Source organism: Sparus aurata, chromosome 18 (assembly GCF_900880675.1).
Source record: "Sparus aurata chromosome 18, fSpaAur1.1, whole genome shotgun sequence".
In the NCBI taxonomy this organism is placed as follows: domain Eukaryota; kingdom Metazoa; phylum Chordata; class Actinopteri; order Spariformes; family Sparidae; genus Sparus; species Sparus aurata.
The window spans coordinates 35091458-35109618 of record NC_044204.1 but is presented as its reverse complement, the minus strand read 5'-3'; the positions used below and the strand labels follow the sequence as shown (position 1 = coordinate 35109618).

The following is an 18161-nucleotide window of genomic DNA, read 5'->3' as shown; positions in this document are numbered from 1 at the left end:
TTTATTTTTTCTCCTATAGGCTTTCCTGGAAGAAGAGAATGGATCTATGGATGTGGCATCCTGGTGAGATGAAAGTCTAATTATCTCTCAAGAAAACGAGTGGAAAGGCTTTTTAATTAGGACCCGACCGAATCCGCGCACTGAGAATTTGTACATTGTGATGGATGGTGTGTGCATCTCCTTAGTGACTGCAGACAGAATAATAATCTGACGGAGGGGAGTGGACTGCTTAAAGCAGGGTGGCCAGTGAATAAGAAAACCAGGGGGAGGAAAAGTGTTAGGTGGAGGAGGGGAAAACCCAAGGTGGGGTTGAATTGGAAGGTTGTACTCGGGACTGAAGAGGTTGTGGTAAGACGATATGAGCGTTTTGTGATGCCGGATCGCAGGTTTCTAAAGGCAAACGGCAGAAAAAGAGAGAGGTAAGAGTTGTGGAGACGGAGTGATTATGAAGAGAGGAGTAAATAAGACGGAGATGTAAGAAAAAAGGGAGAATTACCGAGAAATAGGGAGCAACAGAGCCCCGAGCTGTAGCCATGATTGGTCCCGTTCCCAGCGTACAGCCGATTGGTTAGCCTTCTCCACACTCCCCTCTCCTTGGCTCTTACCTCCCCTCTCATCTCAGCAGGGGGTCCCACAGTCGCGAAGCCCCTTAATGCTCCCCTCTTCTCTTCCACTGCGTGGCTGGCATGCAGAATGCATAATCAGTATATAATCATAATCAATGTCTGTGCATGTGTAGGAGGTATATAATAGAGGTTGGAGTGAAGCAGTGTTCATGTTTGTTCGTTTTGTTTTTTTTCAGTTTTTTTTTCCTTCTCTTTAACACAGTTAGAGTGACACACTGTATATGTAACGTACCTACAACAACAACAGCCTCGCATGTAAATTTACCAGGAAGAAGAGAACAGACGATAACATGATTATGTCTGTGCTAACTCGATTATAGGCTTGAAAGAGTGGATGTGAGCTGTGGGTGCATTAGGTGTGCCTCTGAATTTGAATGCTTTTGGAATACAGCCTCGCTTTTATGTATTCAAAACAGCTCAGGAAAAAAAAAAAGGGTGATATTCATTTATTCAAAAATAAACATGCTGCCTGGTTGCAGGTTCACTGGTAAAACCAGCAGCCGATTGATTCCACTTCGTCAGGTTTGTAAAACTCTCCGTAGTTCTTCTTCTTCTTCCTCATTTCACTCAATAAAACTGACTAACTTTAATAACCTTGACACAACCCTCACCTGTACAGCAGCGGGGAATCAACACGCTTGATTGATAATTGATCGAAAAGATGAACCATCTTGACACTTGAGGGATACAGCTGTCGCGCTTAACATTTTTTTTGGGGGGGACATTTGACATCATTGTCGCAGGTGAGACAACAAGTATGCAGACTCCAGCAGAGCTGACATAATGAAAAGGCCACATTTCTTCTCAATAAATGTCAGGATGTGGATGAACAACCGCCGACGAACAAGCTGTCTGGATGAGACGTGTGAGCGGGTGACGTGTATTTCCTCCTCACCACGCGAATCTCTGCAACAAATTGTACAGGTGGCTCATCTGTTACAGCTCCCCACTGTGAGCAGACCAGGAAGCATTCAGAGCAGTAGCTGTGAAGTTTAGGGTCGGCTCCCTCCAGGGAGTTTGGATGGTGAATGCATCCTTAGGGTCTTAGGGATGATTAGCGGGACATGAAATCTCACGTAATCTAATGTTGAGATGTTTTATCATGTCTAATTGTTCTACTGATTCCTTTTTTTTATTTTTTATTCTGAACTAATGAACATGGTTCAGCCTCCAGGCTTCCTTTGATAAGTGATTAAATGAAACAAAGGGAAAAGAACTCATGTTTCAGGACGAGGATGTCGAAATCATATTGTGTCTGAATCCTATTTTCATCTGAAGTCCCTCTTTTGTTCACAGTGGACAAAAAGCCCACTAATGTCTGGAATATGCAGCCTAGTCATCAGGATAAAATGTTGGCATTAACCTTCGTGCAAACCACTGATACCTCCACATTTTTACGTGCGTAGGCTACGTACCTCGTTGACATTCCTACAGAAAGTATCATATCACTTTCACATTACAGGTTTATGATCTGACTTTCACATCAGAAGGTGGAGAGGGTGGTGGTGGAGGTGCAGGCAAGAATGCTTCAAAACCAGTGACAACAATCTGAGACTGTTTCAACATTAAGGAGCGGGACACCACTGAATATTTGGTAATAAGACCTCTGTTTGTGGTGACCAAAACGTCATCTTTAAGTGGTTTATGTCCCACGACATTACAAGACAATAGAGACAGCGATACAGTATACTGTATATAGGCTTCTGCCTCATTCTGAAGTATTGGAACCACTAATTTGCAATGTTGGGAGGTGAGAAACATGCTGTCATCACTTAGGGACTATTTTTACAGAGGAGTAACAGAGGACGCATATAGAACCTGTCACATCGTGCAATGACAATCGCCTGAAGCATCATGAAAACCAGTGAGTGACAATGTGAGTTCACTGAGAGAAACAAAGAAACAGAGTCAAATCTCTTCTATGTGTTCATAGCTTTGGCCAAAAAAGCTGCTAACCCTGAAACGCTGATGACCCACGTTAGTGTCACCAATTCATCATCCAGCCAAATGTTAAACATGGTCACAATCCCCCCTTCTGTTCCTGGGTTAGGCACTGAATAATGGATTCATGGTTTTATCTTATTAAGTATTTCTGTGAAATGTTGTCATAATTAATGTATGAGGTCTTGGGTTAAGGCAAAAAAAAAAAAATCATTTTTATGAGGTCTTACTCACCTTTGACCTTTGACCACTAAATTCAAATCAGTTTCATCCTCGAATGTAAGAAGTGTTTTGTTAGTGCCAAATTTGAAGATATTCCCACAATATTTTTCTTGAGATATTCCTTGAGATAATGAAGGATGTCAGACTGGTAAAAGTGTGTGCGGACAACCCAGAAACAAAATGCCTCTGGACACCAAAAAACCTGAACGGCAAACTCATCTTCTTGCAACCAGGAGGGAGTCAGTCGGACATATTTAACAGGTTTTATTCTCGTTTAAAAACCTGCATCTGCTAATTGTGGTGTAACATTTGTATAAGCCCATAACAACCAGGGGTTTCACAGACATACGCTGTCTGACAAACTAGACCCAGAAGAAATCCTAACTATAGAAGCAGCTGGGAGGCCGTTACCTCCACAGTTTCCTTTACATCCTAATCACAATACATACACTCTGCTCTCTAACTCCCTGGCGAGGACACAGTGACCTGCATGTGGCTCTGCAACTCCTCTGAACTCTTGTGAAGATGGATTAGTTGGATTCAATCTGTCACGACTTCTTTTGACGAGGAGTGCCAAGACAGCCTCGAGTCTCAAAGGGACCTCATATAATTCTGACTCGAGTCATTATGACTAAGAAGTAACAATGATACGGGTCACTCAATGGGCGCTAACACATTATAACTTTTGCCTTTTTAAGCCTTTACTAATTTATAATTCCTGCGTGTGAGTGTGTCCCTGAACACGGCATTTGACCTCTCTGCTGCTCGATGTGAATGTGCAGTAATTAGGGAGTGCCAACATGGCGACGTGCACTTTGATGGTGATTTTCAGCCTGTGAACTTTTAAAGTCCCAAAAGTGTCTTTTGAACCCTTCAGTTTGTTTTATTTCATATTTGCCAGTTTTAAGTCTGTCAGCCATGATAGGCTAAATGCCACGCTGGGCATTATGCTCCAATCTCATTTAACTGTGAACCAAGAAATCTCTGTCTGTTCGGATGTTATTCGAATATCTCAAGCACAGTTCATCCGACGTGCTTCACACTTGGCAGGTTTGTTGCTGAAGACCCAGGGAAAGTGCTGAATTTGGAACGGGGATAGATAGATAGATAGATAGATAGATAGATAGATAGATAGATAGATAGATAGATAGATAGATAGATAGAATGGGATACCTTCCCAGTGAGAACTCATGTGATCTCATGGGGAAGCAGACATAAACAAAATGCTGTAACACGCTGCAGTATGAAAAAATAACAAAAGCAGAGTCAAAGATTAAACAAGTCTGGGAGGTTTTTTATGCTTCAGCAAGAACTGGAGGTGAGATTTTAGGTTTCAGTCAACAGTAGTATGCTAGTTAACGTTAGCCTCAAGGTGCTAAAAGTCAAAATGGAGATTAGAGTGATGCAACAACTTCAACATGGTAACACATAGAAAAGGTTAAACAAGTCTGGATGAGAGGCGAGAAGCTAGTATGTTAGCTAACGTTAGCATCAAGGGCTGGAAGGTTTACCGTTGCTTATTACACGGCTATTCTTAATGCTGTAGAATGCTCCATTCACTTGAATGGGCCTCCCCAGCGTTCGGCAGCCAATTATTTTCGCTGACCCCTGCTAAGCATATTTGACCGTCATCAAGGAAAGTGGACTTTTTGCCTCTGATTCACGTATTTCGTATCAATCCGCGCACTAAAATCTTTGCTCCGCAAGTAGTCCGGTCACTTTTCACCCCAGCGTCTTCGGTCGCTAAGTGACGTCAGCTGATCTGTAGTCTACTTCATATCTGAAAAAACATCCTCCTAGGCCACTAGTATGGATGAGTTTCAAATTAACTTTAATATTCTTGGAAAATACGGTGATTTCAACTCTTGGCAAAAGGCTGAGTTGTCGTTACCGGTCAAGAAAACAAAAAGAGAGGAAAGCAGCGAAGAGGGAGAAGAGAAACGGCGTCGGTTTGACGAACTATATTTTTTCTGCTGAAAAACACTATGAACGGTAACAAATACATTGTAAAAAGACACACTGTGTCAAGGTTTTTTTTGTGTTTTTTTTCGTGTAATAAGCGGGATAATTTATAGAACGGCGATCACTATCGGGAAAATAAGTCCCGACAAGACGTACTTGTTTTCCCGATAGTGACCTCCTATTCTATAAATTATCCCTTACTTAGCAGCATCATCAGCTGTGTTGGGATTCCTCTCTCAGTGGTTGTTGTTTCATCCAGATTTTACAGTTTTTTTCGATTGCCAAGATGCATTGGTCGAAACTGAAGCGACATGTTCAAAACTCTTAGCACAGTCTGCACAACAGAAATGCGTGTGGGCTAAACTGTGTCTCACTTTTCATTGCTTTCAGACGAAGTGCATTCAGTGACCACAGTCACCGAAATGGATGAAGTCTTTTCTCATTCAACAGCACATTTTTCAAATGCTAACACACTTGTTCAAAACAGTTAAAAACACACTCAAAACAGAATGATAGGGGAAAAAATCCTGGGAATTTCTGCTGCAGCCACATTGAAATCTATTGAAACTTATATCAAAATATTGACAATAAAAATAAATAAAACGAAGATGCAATTCCAAACATTCTTTTTCCTGTGCAAGTATGGATCAAAGAGCAGCGGGTGAAGTTGTTAGAGAGAGAAGAGCAGCCAGGAGAGGAAGGCTCTCCACACAACCAGCTCTCCTTGCTGGATGCAATGAATGCTGGTTGTGGAGATGTTTCTCCTGAACCCTGCCAGGGATGGATCAGACATGTGCCTTGCCAGAGAAGATATAAGATGTGACGTCGAGGAAAATGACAGGGTCTGAATATTACAGTATACATGTGTTGTTTTTTAGTTTTATCTCTTACTGTAATTTGTATTCTACCCCTGGAATTCTGAGATTCTGCATTATTCTGTTTACGTAATCTTTATTTTCTGTATGGTCCTGAAGTACTTATGCAAAAGCACAAATGTTCTTGAATAAATCTCTGCATTCCTGATTCAGTGTTGTTGAAATATATCACAGCATGTACAATAATTTAGAACCATTAAAGTGCAAAAGATCCTTTATAAAATACTGATTTACCAGACAAAAATCATTCTAACTTGAAATATAAGATGTATTTGATGTAATGTTCTTTGTTGTTAGTATTTTGTCGTTCCGTTTGTTAAGAGTGATTGTGTGTGTTTCCAAAGTGAGACAATCTTGCACTACAGTCACTCTGCCTATTTATACATTTGTACATTTACATTTGTAAATATTTCTTCTACATTTCTTACATTCTGTACATTTTTACATTTTGTACATTATATTGTATATATTACTTTTTTGTTTCTATTGCTATTTAATATGTCTAAGTGTTCCTCTTATTTCATTGTACTGTTCTTGTCTCTGTGTAATGCTGCTGCTACACCGTAATTTCCCAGCTTGGGATCAATAAAGTATATCTATCTATATAGCTATCTATCAATGTGCTAGTGTTTTGTTGAATGAGCTTCTTTTGAGATTAACTGTTGAGCTGAGCTGCCTGATGGAAATGCAGACTGTGTTAAGAGTTTTGAACATGTCGCTTCAGTTTCGACCAATGCGTCTTAGCAATCGAAAAAAACTGTAAATCGTTAACATCATGTTTGATATCATCAGGGCGGCTCTGATGAGCTGTTCAGTCGACTTAAGACTGGGTATGTAAACCCTTCACATACAAGATAATCAGCATGTTTTCAACAGGCACCCGACTAGTTTATATATTAGTGTAATAACTGAAAAACAGTTGTCAGAGTCTTCACACCTGCAGTGAAAGTTCCCGTCACAGCACAGGTCTGGTATTTCAGTGCAGTTTTGAGGTAGTGGGTTTTTCTCTTCACACTCCAGGGAAAATGTTGTACTTTTTCCTCTAATACATTTATCAGTTTCAAAGTTGCAGACCATGCAAAACATATATGATAAGCTTACACAGTATTATTGAGAGTTTTTTTTTTCCTTAATTGATTGCGATAGTGATCAATAGCTTAGTGAAATGCACAAATTTCAGTCCACCGGCTGACCAATCACATGGTTCACTGCCGATCAACAGTCAAATTCTGTAAACGGTGTGGTCAGGAGGTTTTCTATTCACCTGAGCCTAAAAGCTTGGAGACCAGTGTCTGTTATCTGTCCAACACATTCCTCTGGGAGTTTATTCTGTATTTGGACAGCAGTTTGGATTAAGCCTTTGTCCGAGGAGTGTGCTCTTGAGTGGAAGTGGAGATACAGTGGTCTGGAGGGCCATGTGAGGGCAACACCTGACATATGGTGGCAGGAGTGGGGCGGTGGTGGGTGGGCAGCTTGTACAAGTCGGCAGCCACCTGACGTCCGTGGCTACGGCTGGTGATGGCTAATTGAGAACAGGCTGGAGACCTGGTCCACTCCAATAATTCTCAAAGCCGTCGTCTGGCCAAGATGAGTAGGTTGAGCACTCATCCGTCTCAGTGAAACATACCCCCTGACACTTTGGACCTGTGCTTTATGGATTGTGACTCAGCTCTTGATGTTCAATTTAGTAGGTGCTCTCCTCAAAGCTCCTGCTTTCTGACCTGTCCTTATGGTGCTGAAAGCCAACAGTGACTGGAAAATATACACCAGCTATAAGATTAAAGGCCCAGTTCAGGTTAAAGCCTCGATCACACAGGACTCAATCTCTCTCCTGCTCAAATGCGAGGTGCACACATGAGGATAATCGCGGGTAATAGCGGCAGCTCGTCGGGAGTACAAGGAGCATCACGTAGTATACGCCATGCAATTCCGGTTGCCAGGCAACTAAATGGGGGGGAAATAGTGTTGAAAATAAAAATAGGTGAGCGAAAGTGTAGTTCTGTGCTTGAAGAGGAGAATGGAGAGCTGATTACACACAGCGTCATTATTATTCACCAGGTGATGTCACTCACCAGGAGTTTGAGCCCTCCAGCATATTTTATTACCACCCAGGTGAAGACGAGTACATTGACAGAAATATCCGCTGATTAAAATTTAAATTAATAGGCTTAATTAATGACGACATTGATACAGCAGGTCATGTTCGGCCCTCATTAGCATAACTGCTCATGGCTAATGTATCGTGGTGATTATTTGCAGGACTTAATAAAGCTTCAAGAGCCTTTTGCTTCCTGTGGGATGTCTGACAGGAGTTCAGTGACCGGTTCTGGTGAAAACAAAGCTCCAGTTGTTTGTCTAAGAGTTTATGGAAATAGAAAAATGTCAGAGTCCTCCGATGGAGGATGCGTAAGACGTCGCAGCTGAGCAAACCTCGTCATGCTTCAAGGTTTCCAAAAATTTGGTTGCAGTTTGTTTTTTACGAACCCACCATTATTCAGAGATTCCAGACATGGAGAATATACTCAAGTGCATTGATGGAGGAAGAATTTAGATTATTATTACAGAAGTACTTTCACCTGAGTAAAGTATTAATATACTACTCTAGAAGAAACAGTCCTGCATTAATAAATCCTGCTTTTAGATCAATGCTGACTTGGTTTCACATGGAGCTGATTAGTTTCTCCATTATTCGATATTCAGCTGTACTTGTATCAACTGTAGTTTATTTACAACAAATCACCATATTTTAGCAGCTCTTCATATATTTTGTGTGTTGAAATCTTTGTAAAGCAACTGGTAGTTAAAGTTGTGAGTTCTTGTGAGAGTTGGTGAGGTTGGAAGTGCAACATTTCCCTTTGCGACGTCGTGGAGCAAAAGAAAATACTAGTTGCGTACAAGTACATCGGAATTTGAGCACTGTACTTGATTCACTGTAGCCTCATTACATACTTTCCTCTACTGTAGATATAGCTGTAACATTTTCAGGATCCATCCAACACCCCTTCAGCAAGAACATCTCCCTGCTGGCACTCGCACACACCAGCACACACACAACAGAACCTCCCGGTCATCGATCAGAGAAAGTCTACAATGAGCTGAAAATAGACTTCGATGAACCCCGAACTCTCTCTGTTTCAGACATGGCGTGGTGAGCACGGGATATCTCTGGTATCACGTATGCCGGTCTGAAAGAGTCAGCCATTTCACGGCCTATTTCTCCCCCTCGCGCAACGAAATGGTGACATTCTGCTTTGTCATTGTGCCACCACTCATAGCTCAGTAGGCCTCCTGACAAATTAACCCACGGCCCGAGAGTCACTCAGCCTTGTCACCGCCATGAATTTATCATGAGAGATGTCAGTCAGTGGAGCGACAGACGCATAGTTGGCACTTTTTATCTGCCTGTTTTCCCCCCCCCGCCCCCCTCAGCACAGAAACTATTGCATCAAACATCACAGAGAGCAGGAACTTAAATCACGTCCTCACACCGACTGCTTAATAACCCACTGATGCCGCTGCAGCCAAATACACACATGTATGTCACCGCAGTCTGAGGATCTGAATGATTTATACGACTTCTCTCCATCAGAACAGGAGCAGCCGTGTCTCCTAAAAACACCAGTTTACCTACAATATTTCTATTGTTTTGCACCAGAACAGGCAGAATCTCCCTGCACCGTCCAGTGACTACAGGATTATTCCACATTTTGATGTTGTTTGCCAGTTGAAATAATTGACTGCTGTGATTGTTACCTTGCTGCAGACTTGGTGCCAGGCGGCTGCTTTGGCTAAACCGGTGCTCTCGTGCCGTGTGGCCCGATGTGTCTGATTATTTTTAGTTGGACCACGGATTATTTTGTGAATCGTCCATTGTTTTATATTGTTGCTTTTTACTAATTGGATTCAGGGATGTCTTTTTAAATGTTTTGTGAAGCTGAACCAACTGAATCTCACTTTGTGTGGTTTTTTAGCATTTTCTTTTTTTTCTTTTTTGTTTCCCTGGGCAGTGAGAAGACCAGCGGAGACTATTTGTGGTAAACATAGCTCTGCTCTCTCCTTGAATGCAGAGCGCTGCTCACTGATCTGTCTCGTAGGTTTGCTTTTCCTCGCAGTGTAAGTTGTAGTGTTTGTGATCGCAGTGTGCTCACGGGGTGGTCCGAGTCTACAACAGAATCAACCCCTTGGCACCGTTCCTACAGGCTCCAGTAAATACTGTTCCGTGTTTTGTTCTACAGTGAAGTCAGTCGGCGTTTTAGTGGGAAACTAAGCCATTAATAAGTACTGTGACATTAAAGATTTTTGTCTTTAGACTTATGATTGTTTTTTCCTTTCGTCCTCGCCCATTTAATTATTTTAGTTTGTTTTCTGTTAATTTACTGTTGGAGCTTCTTGGCCTGCTCTCCCTTGTAAAAAAAACATCTGTTATCTCAGTCGAACTGATCTGATTCAATGAAGGTTCAATTTAAATATATATGTATATACGTATATATCTGTCATGGACACTGTTCGGTCACATGAGATAATGACACCATCAGAGAGAAATGACTAGAGTTATTCTTTTTGCCCGTCACTGGGTTGGTTTCTGACTTATCCGTGTTTGATTAGTCACAAACTCAGAACCTGTTTTGTCAGTGCTGAGGATGAATCGAGGAGTCTGTCAGCCAGAAGAAAGACGCAGCTCTGGACTCTCACATTCACCCTGCTCACCTCCTTTCACACTCCGGCGCAGTACGTGGTATTCACTCACAAACACATTGTCTCTGACGATAATGCAGGCGGCAATTACAGCGTGCAGCACTGTATAATTATGAAAACAATTGAGTAACATACAAATTAATTCTTGATTCTTGGTAATCATGATGCATCAGGTCCACTTCAGCCGAGCTCACAGATACTTACATTAAGGCTGTTAAATGCCCTCGTGGAGGAGGTGACATTGACCCTCTGCTGTTCTGTATTAATACACCGGCTACTCTTCACCAAGACGTCTGAAGGAGGATTTTAATATGAGACCATTATTTTAACGTCATTTCTTTCTGGCACGAGAGAAGCCGCTGTGCGCTGTGTGTGATTATGATGTTGGACTCGATCGTCGTGGTGCTGCGGGTGGATCTGATGCTGTCCTGTAATGTTTCTGGCTTCTCCGTGATTTATATTGTGACCTTTGACTGTCCTTGAATTAGTTGCTTTTTACAATCAGTATGTATACTTGGTGGACTCCAGATGTGTTTGTATATTTTCCCCGTCCTTCATGAATATTGTAAATTCCTGTTCCTTTAATGGTTTAAGCTGCTACTGGCCTGATGTTGTTGTTTTGTGCAGTGAGGAGAAATTCTTTTTGTTTACATGTAGCTGCGTACAATATCATTGGTTGCTGTAAATGGATTTTTTGTTTCACCGGTATCATCATGTGACATTTGTATTTAAATCTCTGTATGTGAGTCGGAGGAAGAGCATCATCTCAACACAACAGCTTATAAATTGCGCTTAAGGAAGCTGCAGTACAGTGTGAGGACCACTTTTCACGTTTTCCATTTTTTTCATACTTGTTTATATTTCACTTCTATCGTACAGCAGCTGCATTAAACAGTGTTCGGATGCATTGTTGAGGGTTGATTCTTGGGAGATTCTCTTTGTTGTGGGAAGAAAGAAGTTTGGTTAAGTGAATCCTCTGATAATATGAAAAATATGCTGTGTCAAAACAAATATACAGAAACTTACTGAGGATTATAAACACTGGGGAGGAATGACGGTGTCATTTAATTCTAGGAGATCGCTTCTTAACTTCCTGACAGTGATTATGTCTGACGACAGATAAGACTGTAACGTCGATGTGCCTGCGTACTGTAGTTATCCATCTGCTTGTTTGCATACAGCAGGCGCGCTGAGGGCCATTTACACCTCCGACAATCACTATAGCAATAACTGTAACGATAACAATGTAAGCATCCGCGCTGAAGAACGATAATGTTCTGTGAACGGCAGCGCTCCAATTAGGACGGATATTAGTGACCTGTGGCTGCTGAACATTACGCAGAGAGACAAACAAAGCAAACTGGATTTAGCTAAATTCTTGAGAGGAGTTTGGATAATCCAACACGTTGTTACAAGAGTTGTTTTCTTTTGAGGCAAATTGTATTCATACATTTCACTGAGGACATAAAAGACAAAACATATTTCAGAAACCACATCGACGCCCAAGATTGTTTGGCAGTAAACATTTTATTTTACACATTCTGATGTTTTAAAGTGGATCTAAAAGCTGTTTCCTACATGTCATCAATAAGCTTACATAAAACAGGTCATCTATAGTTAGAAACCAACATTTTGAGCACTCCTGCAACATTATTTTGTCGAGAAATGTCCCCAAAATCAACCTGATGATGACCCTGTACACTCAGAGGGATTCTGATTGGCAGTCCAGATGACATCGCTCGGCGCTGTCGTCGTGGCCTCGTAATAGAACTACTTCTAAAACGATCTGTTCATAGCTAATGTTCTGCAATCATGAGTACCTGTTGTTTGAAAGAAAGGGAATGAAGGAGGCCGTTGCAGCCACGTTATTCATGTGCAGACATCTCTGGTTCAGCTTCACTCAGGGACTTTTGTTTGGTTACATCGCTCTCTCTGTCCTTCTTCTGTGTATTCTCAGTGCTGCCAACTCTTTAATAATAATACCTCGCTCCGACTGATGTCTTCTTTGAAGAAAAGAATAAAGAAATGTGTCATCAGTATTATTATCTGATACACACAGTTCTCCTCGGTTGACCTTGATTGTGCAGCCACAATTATTCATTTATTCATGGACCGGTAACGACTTCTGGTTCTTTTTCTGTCCACAGGTGGAAACTGCAAACTTTGATCAAAATCATAAAGTTTTTGAAAGAGGAAGTAAAAGTATTTAACTATAATTACGCCTAGGCTTTATGTTCTGACCGACAGGGCTCTGCTAAAATACTATATCAAAGGCCACCTGGAACAGAGACGTGTCAGAGTGAAACCACTGTATAAATCACTGTGCGAGGTAAATTAAATTGCAGGTAACCATAGAAACAATCTACCTGCCTGATGCTGCATGTGTTTCTAGATATTACACTTGAACTGAATTTTGCTTCTCATCACTAGAATTGGAATATGATTTCAACTTTTCTTTAAAAGTTTCTATAACTCTTTTTCAGAGGAGGGCCTCGACAACTTTGTACTAAATGGAGGTAAAATTGATCCAAAACAGGTCATCACCGACTCACCTGCATGCTACAGAAAAGGTCACATGAGGCTTCGTCGTCCACAAAACATTTCTGGGGCTTCACAGCAGAACAGTGTTGCAGCATTTTCCTCAACTGAAGTAGATTTAAAATGTAAAGAATCAACTGAAAAAAAAGTTTAGAGTCTCTCAAAGCCTTGAAATCCAAAACAAGATTGAAAATATGTTATTTTGACCCTTTTTTAAGCCCAAATCTTCACTGTAGCTGCTATAAACCAACAGTAACCATGCTGGACCCGCTCTATGGAGCCATTATATGTTGTTATATATTATATTTTCAGTCATTTTTGAAGTCCCATCTACTTCAGTTGTTCAGGAGAATGATGCCACACTGTTCTGCTGCTGTTGTTGTGGATTCATCTGACCTTCCATCAGCATGGAGGTAAACAATGACTGCTTGCATTAAAAGCAACAAAACCACAGTGTAGAAATCCTCTGCTACAAGTGAAAGGTATGCATTTGAATAAAGTACTCCGGTTCAAAGACGTGCAGGTTAGGTTAATTGATTACACTAAAATCGCCCGCAGGTGTGAATGTAAAGGTGGGTGGTTGTTTTTATGTCAACCCTGTGATGAACTGGCGACCCGTCACGGATGTTTCCCTGGAATAAAGATGGAATATAGTTTTTATTGTTAAACTGAAAAAATCACTGCCTCTGTTGTGGCAATTGTGGAGCAGAAAATGTTGTGTAGCTTAAAACTGCAGTTACTGAGAGACGGGAGCACACTGACATTTTAACAATACTTCATCAGAGTTTTTAATTGCATGTTATTTTCCATCTAATTTCATTCCATGAATGTATAATAGATTAAATCAAATAAAGAATAAATGAATGGATGTGTTTTTATGAGAGAAAATGCTTCACGTTACTGTAAATTCATCAAATAATCGACACGTCTGGTTTATCAAGCCTGCATTAATATAATTTAATCAGTTAATGAATTATTCTATATTGACACCGACTCAACATGAAAGAAGAACTTTGCATTAAAAGTGACAATGATTGTTTCAGGCTGATTGTTATCATCGGATAATTGGATAATTGATTCAACAGGATTTTAGTTCCATCTGCATGCATCAAGTGTGATACAGAATTTATGACTAATTCAAATATACATTTAGGTCAGAAAGCTCAACAGTGTTATGAGTGTGGATCCAATATTAAGTGAGTTGAGTGCTGCACATCCTGCTCAGTCTCAAGCTGCTGTAATGAAAGAGCCTTTCCATTATATAGGTTACCCCACAGCATAAGTCTCTCCACCACATACAGACAGAGAATCCCTGTTAGTGAAAGAAAAATAGAGCTACCGCTACTTCCTCACGGATCACTTTCTCCGCTGAGTATTCTCCTCTGGCAGGCAGGGTCAAAAGCATTATCCTTAAACATTGAAATGTCCTTAAAAGTCCTCAAGGTAACACCAGCACCTTGCCTCCCTCAGTCACATTCAAACATCCTCACAATCTGAGAGACAGGCTGGTGGTTTTCTCGTGTCAGAGAGAACCAAACATTGTCTCCCGGCTGTCTAATCAACCTCCGGGTTTCTTCCTCCGTGGCCGCTGTGCACAGTGTTCTAACTTGTCAGCCAGTTTACACATCCTGTACTGCTAAAGAAAATCCTTAACAAACTGCAGCAAGCACACACGTTGTGTACTAGCTGAAATATCCCTGTGGTCTGATTTATGTTGGACAAACTAAAAGAGCTTTAAAGATTTGCATATCTGAGCACAAAACTGCAACACGCACGGAGAAACATGGATTATGCTCTTGCTTGACATTATCCAGAGGCTAACCGCGGCTCTGCGGCATCATTTAAGGTCTGGGGGATAGAAAAAATGTCACCCTCCTAGAGGTGGTGACATTATCAAGCTCCCCGCTCTGCTGAGAGACATATTGGATTTACAGTCTTCACACCTTTTTGCCTAAACGAAGAACCGAACTTGTCATGTTTCCTCTAATTTATTAGACTTGCAGAACTTGTACTCTCTGTACTTCTGTCTCTCTTACTTAATATATGTATGTGTTCTGTGGTTTCTCATGTAATGATGGACACTGACTATGGCAACTCCCTCCTTTGGATGCATTATGAATATTAATATTTGAAATCTTGATGAAACAATTATCCACTGACGATCTGCACCTGTACTGGATGCATTCACAGGCTCCGTAGATGGTCTATTGTCCCATGTGGGACGTCGATCTTTTGACTCTGTGTGTTGATTAAGCCATAATCATGGAAACAACGTGAGTGCTACAAAGATGATTAGAGCTGCTTGAAGCTAATTTTGTGATTTTTTTTTTTTCCAGGACTTGTTGCTGCACCAGTACACACCCAAAAACCACCAACATATAATCCTCCACCTGACACGTTATCAGGGTTAAAGCGAAACTCTCGCCAAAAAGCAACCGAGGCTTTATTTGGGATTGAATATGAGTCAAACCTTCGTGTGAAAGCATAATTACGACGAAAGAGGCACTTTTAAGATTGAAAAAGAAAAAGAAGGTTTTTGAACTACTCACGTTAGCTGCTGACCTGACAGGCAGGAGAGTAACGGTGAACCGCTCCTCAAGCATGCCTGTCAGGTCGCACTCGGGGATCTACACTTTTGCCTGCCATGACGGAGACGAGCAGGACATGCAGCAGCTAACGTGAGTAGTTCAAAAACCTTCTTTTTCATAAACTCTGTGTACACAAACAATGTTCTCAATGCTCGTGTTCATGTGTAGAGACCCTAGTGATGCTACGAGCAAAGTTTCATGTCGTGTCGAGCCTTCTTAGTGTTCTAAAAACAGCGATTTTGATGCTAGCATGTCTTGCCCCATGCACTCCTGTTCAAAATTAACGTGCCCAAAACCGAAACTACGGTAAATCTTAAAAGTGCCTCTTTCGTCGTAATTATGCTTTCACACAAAGGTTTGACTCATATTCAATCCCAAATAAAGCCTCGGTTGCTTTTTGGCGAGAGTTTCGCTTTAATGCTAGTACATTTCTAAATATGTTAATGCAAATGCTACAATACAACCTAACGCCATATTACAGATTATGTGTGAGCAGAAAAAGTACATGAATTAAAACAAATTACAATGAACCGTACATTTACGTCCACCATGTTTCTGCATATATGGCGTCAAAATCTGTAAGTTGTTCTTCTGATTCGAGGGCATGTTCGTGTGAAATCTGGCAAATTAATCTGATATCACATGAATGCACTTCCACCTTTTGTTCTGTTTATCCTCACTTCCACGTCCATAGGTCCGATGTTCAGTTGGATGGTTAGAATCAGGCACAAAAAGTACTTGCTCAGTGTCGGGAGAAGATCATACCTGTTTCTGTCAGCACAAAAGCATCATCCTGTGAAAAATATCCAGCTTTGTTGCTACAACCACGGATAAAAAATGTCTCACAGTGTCATGAAAACATCCAGTGGTTTCACGCTTACAATTGAGGTGCCATCTTGAACAGTGGGCTGTCGCTTGGCAGCCGTCTTGGCAAACATAGATGGAAAATTTCCCGGCACTACATTAAAAACACCAGGTTTTCAGCTGAAAATTGTCCCAATGTATTGCTGTAAATATCCACAAACATGGCTGTACAACTCTGGTTTCACGCTTCCAAATGTTGAAGCACCATCTTGAACAGTGGTCTCTTGCTTAGCAGCTGTTCAGGCAAACGCAGCTGAAAAATGTTGAGTTTTGTTGCAACTAACACGACTAGATTATGTCCCTGGATTTCTTGTAAAAAAACAGGCACCGAAAAATGTTCAAACGTCTCTCTTGGCTGCCCTCCCGCCCACCGTCCCATCCACCTCCCTGCTGGAGAGTCAGCTCATATACACGTGATGTAAACACGACACGAAACATCTGCTAGAATGTTGATACGCTACATAGCATGTGTACAAATTTGAACATATCCGTGGTTTGCAAAAACATAAAATGCCAACAATTTATTCCTGCAAATGAGCTAAATGAAGGCTAGATGAAGGCAGAGTAGTGGGGAAACATCCGTCTGTTTGCTCTATTAAATGCTGCAAATCAATCACTGTGCTCCTGTTCCTTTTATTCCCCTGAAAGCTGTCTATCCTTGAACGGAGTATCACCTGGTTCAGGTGCATACTGCTGGAAGATGTGCAGCCCTGAGTGCCCTGTTTAAAAAGGATCATAATTATTGTCTATTTCAGGACACATGTATAACATAGAAAATAAAATCATCGCAGAGCAACCCCCTGCATGCATTAGTCATAATGGACTACTGATAACAATGTGACACATTCTTTGGGGGGTTGATTAATCCTTTAAATCCAGATTAATAACATGTATTACAGTTATTATGGCACTATTTTACTTGGACATACTGCTTATGTCACTTAGGTTACACTGACAATGGCTGGAAATAGCTTGTGGCCTTGGAACGTGGTTCTGTTTTAATTGAATTGGATACAGTTCTGTCAGAATCCTTTCAGTGTTGATGAATACTGAGTCAAACTACATGCCAGGACATGCTATTGAAAATCCGTTGGGGGTCTTATCTCGGGGTTTAACAGTCACATTTGTTGGCCATACATACGGCACTACTCTAATACAAAATACCAAGAAGAGATCGAGACCTTTATTTAGAAGGCTCATCTCCACTCTGGTTTTAATGCCTCCATATCTTTGGAGACACCGCGGGAACCCCTGCAAGCTCCACTGTCTGATCTCCCACATGTAAATATTGATCCAAAAGAGAGGCATGAGAAATTGATTATTCTATTCAAACACCGGTTCAGGTCAGAAAATGTAAACAAGTATGATTTTCTGCTTCACATAAGAACATTAGACCTGCTTCAGTGCAACACACGCTACAACTTACAGAGCAGAAACACAAGACCTCCACATGTTGAGGCTGACTGCAGGACGCCTTCCGGACCACAAAATCACATCCACTCATGTGTTTTTTACGAAATAAACGGAAATGTTAGACCAAAAAATTCAAAATGTTCAGCCTGTGAATGTTGAAAGAATTGTTGTAGACATGGCTGTATCAGATAATATTCAAAACATTAAGGTCTGTGTCGTGTCTCGCCGATAAAAACATCTTGTTATCCCTTAAGGCAGGAATTATGTCTCCTATCAAAGATTTGATGGTAGGCAACCTAATAGACGGGCCTCTTTTCAACCTCTTTTCAAGAGGGGGAATGAGAGAGCCGATCGGCCAATCACCGCAGAGCATTAGATTGAACAAAGTATCATTGCCATGGGAGACCAATTTCAGCTCAATTATATCCACTCCCCGC

The 18161-nt window shown here is 41.2% G+C and overlaps 1 long non-coding RNA gene across 3 annotated transcripts in view; it reads left to right on the top strand.

Annotated features, from left to right (window-relative positions):
* LOC115568514 (uncharacterized) overlaps nt 1-18161 on the top strand; it is a 52213-nt gene that overhangs the window by 24844 nt on the left and 9208 nt on the right. The window contains exons 7-8 of one of the 3 annotated variants that reach the window (XR_003981415.1): nt 20-63; nt 2089-2202. This is a non-coding gene — a long non-coding RNA (uncharacterized LOC115568514). Of the gene's footprint in view, nt 1-19; nt 1094-2088; nt 2203-18161 lie in introns of those variants that run through there. The other 2 variants (XR_003981414.1, XR_003981413.1) reach the window with 2 other exon arrangements.